Genomic DNA, 13,377 nt, shown 5'->3' on the forward strand with positions numbered 1-13,377 from the left:
TTTTCATTAGCAGTATTCATCAGAATAAAGAAATTATATTAAAAATACTTCATTTATGAGCTTGTACAGCAGAGTATATAAGGTACATAGTCTTAGTTGATCTAGTGATGCTGAGATACTAGTCTTTCTAGGGTTGAAACAGTAAAATAGATGTTTTTTGTCCACTACATATTTTATTATTTCCCTGAAGTTTCATACATATTTTATAATTCTTTGTTCACTTAGGTTAAAATTTTGGTTTTAAAATATTTGAAATTGTTGTTGTTGTTTAGTCACTAAGTCATGTCTGACTCTCTGAGACCTCGTGAACCTGCATGCTAGTTTCCTCTGTCCACTATCCCCAAGAGTTTGCTCAAAACCATATTCATTGAGTTGGTGTTGCTGTCTAACCATCTCATCCTCTGTCGCACTCTTCTCCTTTTGCCTCCAATCTTTCCCAGCATCAGGGTCTTTTCCAATGAGTCAGCACTTTGCATCAGATGTCCAGATACTGGACTTCAGCAACAATCCTTCCAGTGAATATTCAGGGTTAGTGTCCTTTAGTAGTGACTGGTTTGATCTCCTTGCTGTCCAAGGGACTCTCACGAGTCTTCTCTACCACAGTTTGAAGGTATCAATTTTTCGGCACTCAGCCTTCTTTATGGACCAACATCTGTACACGCTGCTGCTGCTGCTGCTAAGTCATATCAGTCGTGTCTGACTCTGTGCAGCCCCATAGACTGCAGCCCACCAGGCTCCTCTGTCCCTGGGATTCTCCAGGCAAGAATACTGGAGTGGGTTGCCATTTCCTTCTCCAGTGCAGGAAATTTAAAGTGAAGTTGCTCAGTCATGTCCGACTCTTTGTGACCCCACAGACTGTAGCCTACCAGGTTCCTCTATCCATGGAGTTTTCCAGGCAAGAGTACTGGAGTGGGGTGCCATCGCCTTCTCCTATGCATACTTTTTAATATATTAGGGTTTTGTGACTAAAGGGTTTTAGTTTACAATGTAGCAATGAAACAGCAAATACTGAGAGTAATAGTGAATTTTGAAAGTTGAGCTAAAAGACATATTAAAGATAAAATTATAGGAGACATTTAAGAAGGGTAAATATATTTAAATGAAAGTAGAGAGTAGGCTGGGGCTTCCCTGGTAGCTCAGCTGTTAAAGAATCCCCCTGCAAGGCAGGAGCCCCTGGTTCGATTCCTGGGGTCAAGAGGATTCCCTGGAGAAGGGATAGGCTACCCACTCCACTATTCTCAGGCTTGCCTGGTGGCTCAGATGGTAAAGAGTCTGCCTGCAATGCGGGAGAACTGGGTTCAGTACCTGGTTTGGGAAGATTCCCTGGAGGAGGGCATGGCAACCCACTCCAGTATTCTTGCCTGGAAAACTCCATAGACAGAGAAGATTGCTGGACTACAGTCCATAGGGTTGCGCAGAGTCGGACATGGCAAGCAACTGCAGCCATGAAGTTAAAAGACACTTACTCTTTGGAAGAAAAGTTATGACCAACCTAGATAGCATATTAAAAGCAGAGATATTACTTTGCCGACTAAAGTCCGTCTAGTCAAGGCTGTGGTTTTTCAAGTGGTCATGTATGGATGTGAGAGTTGGACTGTGAAGAAGGCTGAGCGCCAAAGAATTGATGCTTTTGAACTGTGGTGTTGGAGAAGACTCTTGAGAGTCCCTTGGACTGCAAGGAGATCCAACCAGTCCATTCTGAAAGAGATCAGCCCTGGGATTTCTTTGGAAGGAATGATGCTAAAGCTGAAACTCCAGTACTTTGTGTTAGGTAAAAGACCAGGACACCAAAAGAGTGTCTAACAGGCTTTGTAATGGCGAAGCGCTCCCTGGCGGTGTTCCCGGACCTGAACGAGGCAGGTGGAGAAGTCCGTGCCTGGACCGTGTTGGGGGTGGTTTTTATACGTTCGTTGCGAGGGATGGTCAGGCTAGATGGACGAGGGTTCGGATATGTCACCAGGCAGAGGCGTTGAGGACTGACAGGTCCTTCTACTCCGTGGCTGGGGTGGGGCGGCTTTAGCTGGCGAAGTATGCTGTCATTGGTCCTCGGGATCTGGGAGGCTCCTTCCGTTAGAGACCTCCCCCGCCGGCCGGGGAGAGAAATGGGTGGCCCATCATGGCCCCCGGGGTCGACCTTACACTTGGGCCACCTCATGCAAAGAGTTGACTCATTGGAAAAGACTCTGATGCTGGGAGGGATTGGGGTCAGGAGGAGAAGGGGACGACAGAGAAATAGATGGCTGGATGGCATCACCGACTCGATGGACGTGAGTTTGAATGAATGAACTGGAGTTGGTGATGGACATGGAGGCCTGGCGTGCTGTGATTCATGGGGTCGCAAAGATTCGGACGCAACTGAGCGACTGAACTGAACTGAAGCAGCAGCAGAATAGTAAGTACAGAGAATTTCCCTGATTCACATTTTAGATGAAAACTTGTTTTTTCACTTGGAACCATAAAGAAAATGTTTAAGAAAATATTAATTGTTCAGGATCCAACATAAAGCTGAAAATAGAAAAAAATACTTTTTTAAATAATGAAAATAATGCAAGGCTAAGTTAGTTCATAGTGCAGGTGATTGTCAGAGTATTTCCTCTCGTCTTTATTCTGTGTAATTACTTAGCTCAAGTAACTTTTTCCTGACTTGACTGAATTTTCCTACGCAATTGTTAGTTGTACCCTATCTTTTGGCACTTGGTTGCAGTCTAAGTTTTTGTTATATGAATAGAACTTGTCTTGACTGAGAGGGGCGTCCCTGGTGGCTCAGAACGTAAAGAATCTACGTGCAGTGTGGGAGACCTGAGTTTGATCCCTGGGTGGGGAAGATCTCCTGGAGAAGGAAATGGCAACCCGCTTCAGTATTCTTGCCTGGAGAATTCTAGGGACAGAGCAGCCTGACAGGCTTCAGTCCGTGGGATCGCAAAGAGTTGGCCATGACTGAACAACTAACACTTTCGCTTTCACTTTGTCTTAGCAATGAGGTTTTAAATGCCCTGAGCAAAAAATCATGTTATTGTTTTAATTTACCTAGTTCAGAAAAGCTGGGTATAAGCAAGTGGATGTTCTTTAAATAATACTTATTAGTAACATTGTAAAATGGAAAATATGTTCCCAAGTAAATATAAGTATCCCAAAGACAAACCTGTGGCAAAGAAATAAGTTTGGTGGAATGAGATGAGAAACAGACAAATGGAAAGTATTAAAATTTGTCTTCAAAGCTGTTTAAATAATATCCTGACTGTTAATGACTGATCTTACTTCCTTACGTATTATTTTTTCTCATAGCCATAGTGCTTTCTCTTTTGCCGAGGGATATTCTGCTCCACTGACCAATTCTCATACTCTTGTCTAGGTGTTTAATGATGGCTCATCAGCTTAGGCTCCATATTCCCGTATGCCTCATATAAGTTATTTTTAATATTTGTGAGTTCATAGGAATATATTTTGGTTTATATTTTTGTATCTAGGTGCAGATTGGTTTAGTTGCTTTATTAACATTTAGGTACACCACTTAGAAATCTTAATTAAATGCAATCTTATTAGGAATCTTTATTTGTGAATTAAATTAGTTAATAGAAGCTCACTCAATCTGTGTTTCTAACTAATAGCTTTTCTTTCAGAGTTTAATTTTAGGTCAAACTGTATGCAGCTAAAACATTTTTAATTGTTCTTATTTTATAAACACATAATAAATATAATGCACAAAGCTAGTTCTTAAAAATATAAGAGGTCATATGGACATTAAGACCATAAGGAGTATTTATAAGCTAATTTCAGCTTTGTGTCCAGAGAGATGTGTCTGCTGTTTGTTCCTGAAAGGAGTCAGCTGTTAATAATGATGAAACTTTCAATTTAGAGTAGGATGCTCCAAAAGCTATTAAAAATGTTGTTTGAAATAGGTTTTAAAAATTGTGTTAGAATCAAGGCTACCTTTTTTTTCTATCAAATTCTGGTGATCCGTGTAGAAATTAGGTATGTGAATTGAATGCAATACAGGATAGCAGGTAAAAGGCATTAAATTGTATTGAATTTGAGCTCCAAGTACAATAATTCAGTTTTATTTGCACTCAGTTTTTCTTTTAAGTTAGGAAATGCTCTAAGAGAGACAGAGTAATATAATGCATGTGTCAGGACACTAATAGTGCATAGCAAGTTAATCTAAGGTAATGAAGTGAAGTTAGGCCATAGAAAGCTATCAGATTGCTATAAATGTGCTATTCTTATTATGATATTCGTCTTGCTAACTCATTAGCCTACCTCTCTGTGTTCTTTTTCTACTGTATACTTTTTCAGGTGTTTTCTGTCCTGGAAAGACTCAAGACATCAATAAAAACAAGCTTCTTTCTTTCCTTCTACACTATTGTACTGCTGGTTTCAAGACTGGGAGAGTTGAAGTCCAGGCTCCCAAGGTTGTGGCAGAGAACCAAGAGAAAGATGAGGGATCTCTAAGAAAGAGAGAAGGGGCACGGTATCTTCCAGAGAAAATATATCAGTTTGGATGAGAAAGAATGGGGGTTAGAAATAGGAAACAAAGGAAATTAGCTTAGGACATTCCGCTCACAGAATTCCAGAGTTGGAGCAAAAGCAGTCTGAAGAGAGAGAACTAAACACATGGTGAGTCAGAGAGGGAAGACCAGGACTCCAGCAGACCTGGGGGACTGACGGCCTGGACCTAACACACAGACAGTTGTGTGTTAGGTGTGTGTTATAGACACTTACCTATATGCTTACCTGACTCACAAACACAGTCACATGCTTGTGCAGCCATCACAGGTGTCTTTTCATTGTGTGCCAGGTTGACGGAAATGAGTGCAAAATATTGGATTGGCCAAAAATTTTGTTCAGATTTTTGTATAACTTCTTATGGAAAAACTATGAACTTTTTAGCCATCTCAGTATCTTTTTTTATATACAGAAGGCAGGAGGGCCAGTTAATTCTTACAGACTGCATCCTCAGTGCCTTTTAACCTTTGTTCCCTTTTAGTAAAACATAGAAGTCACATGCATGAGTGTGTGGTCAGTCGCTAAGTCATGTCCAGTTCTTTGGGACCCCATGGACTGTGGCCACCAGGCTTCTCTGTACATGGGATTTTTCAGGGAAGAATGCTGGAGTTGGTTGCCATGTCCTCCTCCAGGGAATCTTCTGGACCCCAGGATTGAACGTGTGTGACTTACCTCCCCTGCCTTGGCAGGCGGGTTCTTTACCTGCTGAGACACATGGGAAGCCCAAAAGTCACATATTACCTGTCAAAACTATTTGAAATTTCAAAATAAAAATAGTAACTAAAAAACAAAAAAAGATTGGGAGAATTGAAAATGGATATAATGTCAGACACAAAAATTCTGTGTCAGAACTGACTGGGAAATTCATGACTGAGTACCAGTGTATTTGTGATGCTGCCAAAGTTCTTCCTTATTTATTCATGTAGAAAATAATTTGTTCCCTTGTGTCCCACACTGTACTAATCCTGTACTAGGGCAGGAGATGTGAAAATAAGATGTGGCTCTTGTTTTCCTGCATTTTTATGCACAAAAGCTGTAGCAGTCATATTTACAGAAGTTACTTAAATTAGTTCTTTTCATCTCATTTATAACAGACTCTTCAAGCTTGATATAATGTTAAGCTAAAACCTTTTTGGGTAACTTTAAGGCAGTCACTGAGGTCTTCCTTAACAGCCTTTGTTACAAACTCACAACTTTCCTAAAGCTATGGTGCATCCTAATTTAAACTGTATGAGTCAAATTGTTGATCATGAGAAATTTCAACCATATTCTTGGCTTTCTTATTTGAGGGTTAAATCTGAGATATATGGAAAGATATTCTAAAAGTCTACCATCTCTAGGCCAGATAAACATGTCCTTTCAGTTCAGTTCTGTCGCTCAGTCATGTCCAACTCTTTGCAACCCCAGGGACTGCAGTCCAGGCCTCCCTGTCCATCACCAACTCCCAGAGCTTGCTCAAATTCATGTCCATTGAGTCGGTGACGCCATCCAACCATCTCATCCTCTGTCATCCCCTTCCTCTGCCTTCAACCTTTCCCAGCATCAGGGTCTTTTCCAGTGAATCAGCTCTTCGCATCAGATGGCCAAAGTATTGGAGTTTCAGCTTCAGCATCAGTTCTTCCAATGAATATTCAGGACTGATTTCTTTTAGGATGGACTGATTGTCTCTTCTTGCAGGCCAAGGGACTCTCAAGAGTCTTCTCCAATACCACAGTTCAAAAGCATCAATTCTTCGGCGCTCAGCTTTCTTTATAGTCCAACTCTCACAACATGTCCTTTAGATCTAGAGTAAATGCATAACTAAAGCTCAGGCTGAGACTGTCAGGGTCAGCCAACTTGAAAGCATTCACACCTGATCTCCCCCACCAACTCACCTAGCCTCAGTTTAAGAATTGAGTTTTTCACCTTCATATTACCCAATCCATCAAAATCCACCCTAATTTAAAAAATTGCTACCATTTTATTAAAACTTCTCTTGTCAAGTCCAACTTTCAGTCCCATACTCTTCAGTCATGCTCTGCTATATAGGCCCCTGAGAAGCACTGTACATTCCATGTTATTCCTCTTTTGGTTTCCTTGATACTCTGCTGGGTTTGCCTTGGGGCTCAGTTGTGTGACTCTCTTATCTGACTGGTGGCCCTCAGTCTCCTAAATGAAAGGAGGCTTCTCTCTCCCAGCCCTTTAAGAAAACGCAGTTCTCCAGGCTTCTGTTAGGTATTTTCTTCTTACCTACACACTTTGTCACCAATCCCAGGCTTCAGCCACCATCCTGCTATAATTAACTCTTAAAAATTTTTATCTGTAGGGGAGCTGTATAGGTTATCTTCTTGATTCAGATGCCTAGACAATTGTCCTACCTACCTAACCTAATTTCTCTCCTCCCTATGACATTCACCTTTTCCCCTCCTGTCACATGTACTACTGATTAGAGCATTCACTATTCCTCTCAAAAATCTTTAATGACTCCCTACTATGTCAGTCCAGTTCAGTTCAGTTCAGTTCACTCACTCAGTCATGTCCGACTCTTTGTGACCCCATGAATCGCAGCACGCCAGGCCTCCCTGTCCATCACCAACCCCCGGAGTTCACTCAAACTCACATCCATCGAGTTGGTGATGCCATCCAGCCATCTCATCCTCTGTCGTCCCCTTCTCCTCTTGCCCCCAATCCCTCCCAGCATCAGAGTCTTTTCCAATGAGTCAATGCTTCGCATGAGGTGGACAAAGTATTGCAGTTTCAGCTGTAGCATCATTGCTTCCAAAGAACATCCAGGATTGATCTCCTTTAGAATGGACTGGTTGGATCTCCTTGCAGTCCATGGGACTCTCAAGAGTCTTCTCCAACACCACAGTTCAAAAGCATCAATTCTTTGGTGCTCAGCTTTCTTCACAGTCCAACTCTCACATCCATATATGACTACTGGAAAAACCATAACCTGGACTAGATGGACCTTTGTTAGCAAAGTAACGGCTCTGCTTTTCAATACACTGTCTAGGTTGGTCATAACTTTCCTTCCAAGGAGTAAGTATCTTTTAATTTCATGGCTGCAGTCACCATCTGCAGTGATTTTGGAGCCCAGAAAAATAAAGTCTGACACTGTGTCCACTGTTTCCCCATCCATTTGCCATGAAGTGATGGGACCAGATGCCATGATCTTCCTTTTCTGAATGTTGAGCTTTAAGCCAACTTTTTCACTCTCCTCTTTCACTTTCATCAAGAGGCTTTTTAGTTCAGAGTACGTCAAGGCTGTATATTGTCACCCTGCTTATTTAACTTATATGCAGAGTACATCATGAGAAATGCTGGGCTGGAAGAAGCACAAACTGGAATCAAGATTGCCGGGAGAAATATCAATAACCCTACTACTGTAAGAAGTTCAAATTCTGTGTTATGACATATTCAATTCCCATTTCCTCCTCTCCTCTCTCTGCATGTGTACCACCTATAAACCTTATGCTTTAGTTGTATCTTTGCACCAGTTAATGTAGCACACTTAACATTTCTTGGAATTGTTGTTCATGTCTATGAGTCACCTCTAAGTACCCTTCTCCATCTTTATTTGCCCAAATCTCATCTTTTGAAGTCCAGCTCATGGACCACAAAACGTAACACGAGAGAGCCTGACATGCCGTCTTGGCTGGTTGGTTCTCCCCCAACAATATTAAGTACTAAATTATTTCCCTGTTTTCTTGTGCAGTTACTCTGAGATGTCAACTATGAAACAGGCTGGTCACACATTAGTTTCGGGAAAAGAAAAAAGTTTTACACTAACTTGAAGTAAAATCTGACTAAAGCAATATTAATTTTCTTATATGCTTTGTGCTTGTTAAAGTCCCTTCAGTCATGTATGACTTTGTGACCCCATGGACTGTAGCCCCACCAGGCTCCTCTGTCCATGGGATTCTCCAGGCAAGGATAATGGAGGGGGTTTCCATGCCCTCTTCCAGGGAATCTTCCCAACCCGGGGATCGAACCCACATCTCATGTCTCCTGCATTGGGAGGCAGGTTTCTTTACCATTAGTGAAACCTGGGAAGCCCTTTATTATATGGGAGAAGATATAAAAATAATTTTAAGTATCATTGCTATATAAGGCATATTTTATTATAAGCACAACTAACAGCAGTTTTAAAAAATGGATCTGATTACCATTTTAGGATTTGCATATAAAAACCTGAGAAAGAGTTTTTGAATCATTTTCCTAGCATATTTTTGTGATGAAAACTAGCATTTCCAGTATTGTAGTATAAATTAAGCTATATTGCTGCTGCTGCTGCTGCTGCTGCTAAGTCGCTTCAGTTAGCACAATTTAATTACTTGTGTCTCTCCTCTAATTGGTTGCATCCTTGAAGGCTGAGAGTCATTTCTATATGTCCAGATGCAGAAGAGTCTGAACCCATTAATGAAGAATAAATGAAAGCCCATAGAACTTCCACAGTCAAGGTTAAGAGTACTTTGTCATGCAATTAGTACTTCAAAAGGCATGGGATATTATGTCACATCTTGAGTATAACAGCTCAAGTGATTAACAAGTTATAACAAGAGTAGTTTACTCAAATTACAGTTATTTACCCTCTGTTCCTTTGCTTCTGTGTGAAATTCACTATTTTTATTTTGTATCTTTGTTTTTTTCCTGTCTTTTATTTATCATTCCTCCTCCACACTGCTGTTCCTATTATGGAAGTAAGTTATTTTTAAATGTTTGTTGAATAAAGTTGAGGCTTCCTGGACTAAATGTTAACAACATGTTATATTAACAACTTTTTCTCAGAAGAAAAATCTGGATTGCTTTGACTCTTAAGGGCTTTATTAATTTGACAGTGTTAATTAAAACATACTTAACATGAAATATAGAAAGCAAAGTTTTTAAGAGAAGGTAGTTTATAAATTTGATTTTACCACCATCTTTTCTCTCTCCATTTTCCAGCTTAAATAGGAAAAGTTTTGTGAGGCAGCAATTGGCTTCATAATTGACTTCAAACTCTAACATCATTTTTGATTAAACATAAGGTATAATCTGCTGGAAATTCAATAATTCAAGAGTCTAATAATCATTTTTGGTATCTATGTTTAGATTAAATACTGAAAAATAGTGTTGATAAAGGTATAAGTTACCTTAAATAAATGGAACTGTGAGGATTATCTAAAATACAAATACCATTTTGACCCAAGAGTTATTTGTGGCCACATATAAATATAAAAATGAATTTTATCTGTCATTAAACATTTAATTATCTACATATAGACAAATTTTTATGCAGTAAAAACTATATTATACTGCCAGATTTATACAGTTCTGTGCACCAATTTATAATGTTAAGAATTAGAGATATGTATGTTAGAGTTTCAGAAGTCTTCTAAACTTTATTTCAACTATAGTAAATATCAATATAACACTTGTTCCTTTTTCTTTCTAATGAAATGTAAGGATTGTTGAAGCATAAGCCCTAAAATTGTCTTGAACATGGATGTCTGCACTAAATCCAGTAGGTAGCATACACATTAGACTTCTAATGAACTAAAAACATGGAAGTGATCAAATGAGCAAAGTGACTTCACACTTAATGATCAGTATCTATAAAAGAGATTTTTAAATGTTTCATTCATTCAAGAAATGCAATTGAACACCTAATGTACGCTGGGCCAAGTGATAAGCACTCGGAATCCAACAGTGCACAAGCTAGACACCGTTTCCTGTGCTCCTGTAGTTTACAAATGCAGATTTTATGAAGTGAGTGTATGAGTGAGTGTCCATGGGAGTAAGGACACATACTACCTGCCCTGAGGGGTTAGCAATTTTTTTTAAAGTATAAGATTTAATTTTCTTAAAATCATTAGTTAATCAAATGATAACACTTCTAGAGCTAATGTTTGGTAAGCAGTCTATGCTTTGGGGGAGGTGAAGAGAATATTCCGCAAAATACCTTCCCCAATGGTTTTAGTCAAGAGCACAAATACCATTCAACAGTAAAAAATCAACTGAAGGCCTGCTAAATTTAAGAGAATAAGAAGACAGAGTCATGTCTTAGCTCTTGAGGAGCTTCCAGTCTAGGAAAAAGATGGCTGTTAAAGAATAACAAAATGTGATAAATGTCTCGAGTTGGAGGTACGGGAAATATAATCAAGAAGTAAAGCCAGTCAGCCATTGGCTGAAGGTTTCCAAGAGATTTTTAGGTACGTCGGTAGCTATGACTGGTATCTTTGGGGTTCTACGAGTGTCTCAGTTTTACTCTTTGTCTCATATACAGTGTGTTCCTTCATGTGACTTTGGTATTGAAATGCTCCCCAACACACACACCCCTAAATGCTGAGTGGCCTAAAAGCCTTGGTGACAGATAAGATCAGTTCTAAAGTTATAAACATAAAGACTCTTTTACCTTTGTTGCTATTTTTCTCAAAATTGTCTTTTCTTCCTTCTTATTGAAGTAGAAAATCCGAAAGCAAAAATTTAGGTACAGGCCTAGGAAAGAGGAGTCAAATAGGCCTCTTTTGTAGAACTCTATGACTCAGCCTTGCCCACTAGGGCTCTGGTCAGACTTTATTTTGGGGGGCTCCAAAATCACTGCAGATGGCGACTGCAGCCATGAAATTAAAAGACGCTTACTCCTTGGAAGAAAAGTTATGACCAACCTAGATAGCATATTCAAAAGCAGAGATATTACTTTGCTGACTAAAGTCCATCTAGTCAAGGCTAGTCATGTATGGATGTGAGAGTTGGACTGTGAAGAAGGCTGAGCGCCAAAGAATTGATGCTTTTGAACTGTGGTGTTGGAGAAGACTCTTGAGAGTCCCTTGGACTGCAAGGAGATCCAACCAGTCCATTCTGAAGGAGATCAGCCCTGGGATTTCTTTGGAAGGAATGATGCTAAAGCTGAAACTCAGGTACTTTGGCCATCTCATGCGAAGAGCTGATTCATTGGAAAAGACTGATGCTGGGAGGGATTGGGGGCAGGAGGAGAGGGGACGACAGAGGATGAGATGGCTGGATTGCATCACTGACTCAATGGGCGTGAGTCTGAGTGAACTCCAGGAGTTGGTGATGAACAGGGAGGCCTGGCGTGCTATGATTCATGGGGTCGCAAAGAGTCGGACACGACTGAATGACTGAACTGAACTGAACTGATTGTAAAGAATGCATGTGTGTGCTTAGACTTTTCCACTAGGCCCCGAGGAATAAGAAGATGGATGACTTTTCGGGGACTTGAGGGTCCCTCCAAAGCCTCTTTTTATCAAAGATCTAACAGAAAACAACAGTATGCTGCTTCCTTCAAGAAATATATCCACATAACTTGAGATAATTTTGTTGCTCCACATTTATCCCCTTTTTTCCACTTTAGGGAGGAGAATAATATCACAGAATATTGATTAAGCCGCTTTTTTCAAGAGTCAATGTTTTCCAAGGAACTACAATTCACAGTTTTCTCTTTTGCAGGACAGGGCAAGGGGTATGGAGGCACTCTGGGGCTGTCCTCTCCCCCTCCCCCATCTCCCTAGGTTTGGAGCACAAGAAGTTAACTTCGGCAATACATAGGAGAGCTAATGGGTCTCTTGTTTGGCATTCTTTCCATTTCCACTAGTGCTCACTGGCATATTAGGATTCCCTTTGCAGCATTAAAAGTGAGAGCAATCCTTGGAGCCTGCTTTCACCTGAGGTTATTTAGGCCTAACAAGCTAAAGAAATAAAGACCTTTCATGTGCTCAGCCCAATTGATTGTACTAGAGCTCTGTACTCTGCTTCTAGGCCAAATTCCCAGATAATATTATTTTTTAAAAAACTATTTGGTTATTTTTGCCCTTGAAATCTGCTTTATAAGAAGATACCTCTCAGAAGTATGAGGGAAGGAGTTAATTGGTTGAACTAAGTTCAGAAGTACCACTGAACTTGATTAGTATCTACAAAAGATACTGCCTATAGCACCCCAATCACATTCAAATTTCTAAACAGTGTAAGCACAAATAATTGATTTAAAAGTGAAAATGTGGGAATTCCCTGGTGGTCCAGTGGCTAAGACTCTGTGCTCCCAACGCAGGAGGCCTAGGCTTGATCTCTCACCAGGAAACTAGATCCCGCATGCTGCAATGGAGAGTTCTCACTGCCGCAACTAAAGTTCCTATGCACCACAACCAAGATGTGGTGCAGCTAAAAATTAATTAAAATGCTCTTTTTGTTTGCAGTATTTTACTGATACTGGTCCCAGTAAAGGCCTCTCAAAGGCAGAGTTATACAGAGCAGTAAAATTTTTACAAAATCTTGATAATGAACTTAAGACTCCCCATACCGAACAGATGAGATCCATGCCACTACCCACAACTGTTCATGAGCTTCTCTGCCTCGCTAGGCTTAGAAGTAGAGAACTATTACCCATTAAATTAGATGCAAATGATCTGAATACTGGTAATAAAATGTATATGGCTGAATCATACTGCAGCCATATGATTGATATTGTACAATGAATAAAACCACCAATTGCTATAATATAACATGCCAGGGTTTCCCAAAACATGCTAGTGATTGTCCATGGCACATATGTTTAGAAATAGTTATCTGTTTCCCACAAGAGCATCCTGTAATTCTGTCTTTTTGTATACTGAGTCTCAGAGGATTCAACCTGTATGGTTTTGTTTGCAGCTCCTAGCAATCCTATGAGGTGAGTAGGAAGCCATGGCTATTCCTTTAGTAAAGTTGCCATGCTCAGCTTGCTGCTCTTCTCATTTATCATTTCTAGTCTGAAACTCTAATTGGCCACCTGATGCAAAGAACTGACTCATTGGAAAAGACCATGATGTTGGGAAGGTTTGAAGGCAGGAGGAGAAGGGGACGAGAGAGGATGAGATGATTGGATAGCATCACTGACTCGATGGACATGAGTTTGAG

The sequence above is a fragment of the Ovis aries genome, chromosome 9 (genome assembly GCF_016772045.2).
Source record: "Ovis aries strain OAR_USU_Benz2616 breed Rambouillet chromosome 9, ARS-UI_Ramb_v3.0, whole genome shotgun sequence".
Taxonomy (NCBI): Eukaryota; Metazoa; Chordata; class Mammalia; order Artiodactyla; family Bovidae; genus Ovis; species Ovis aries.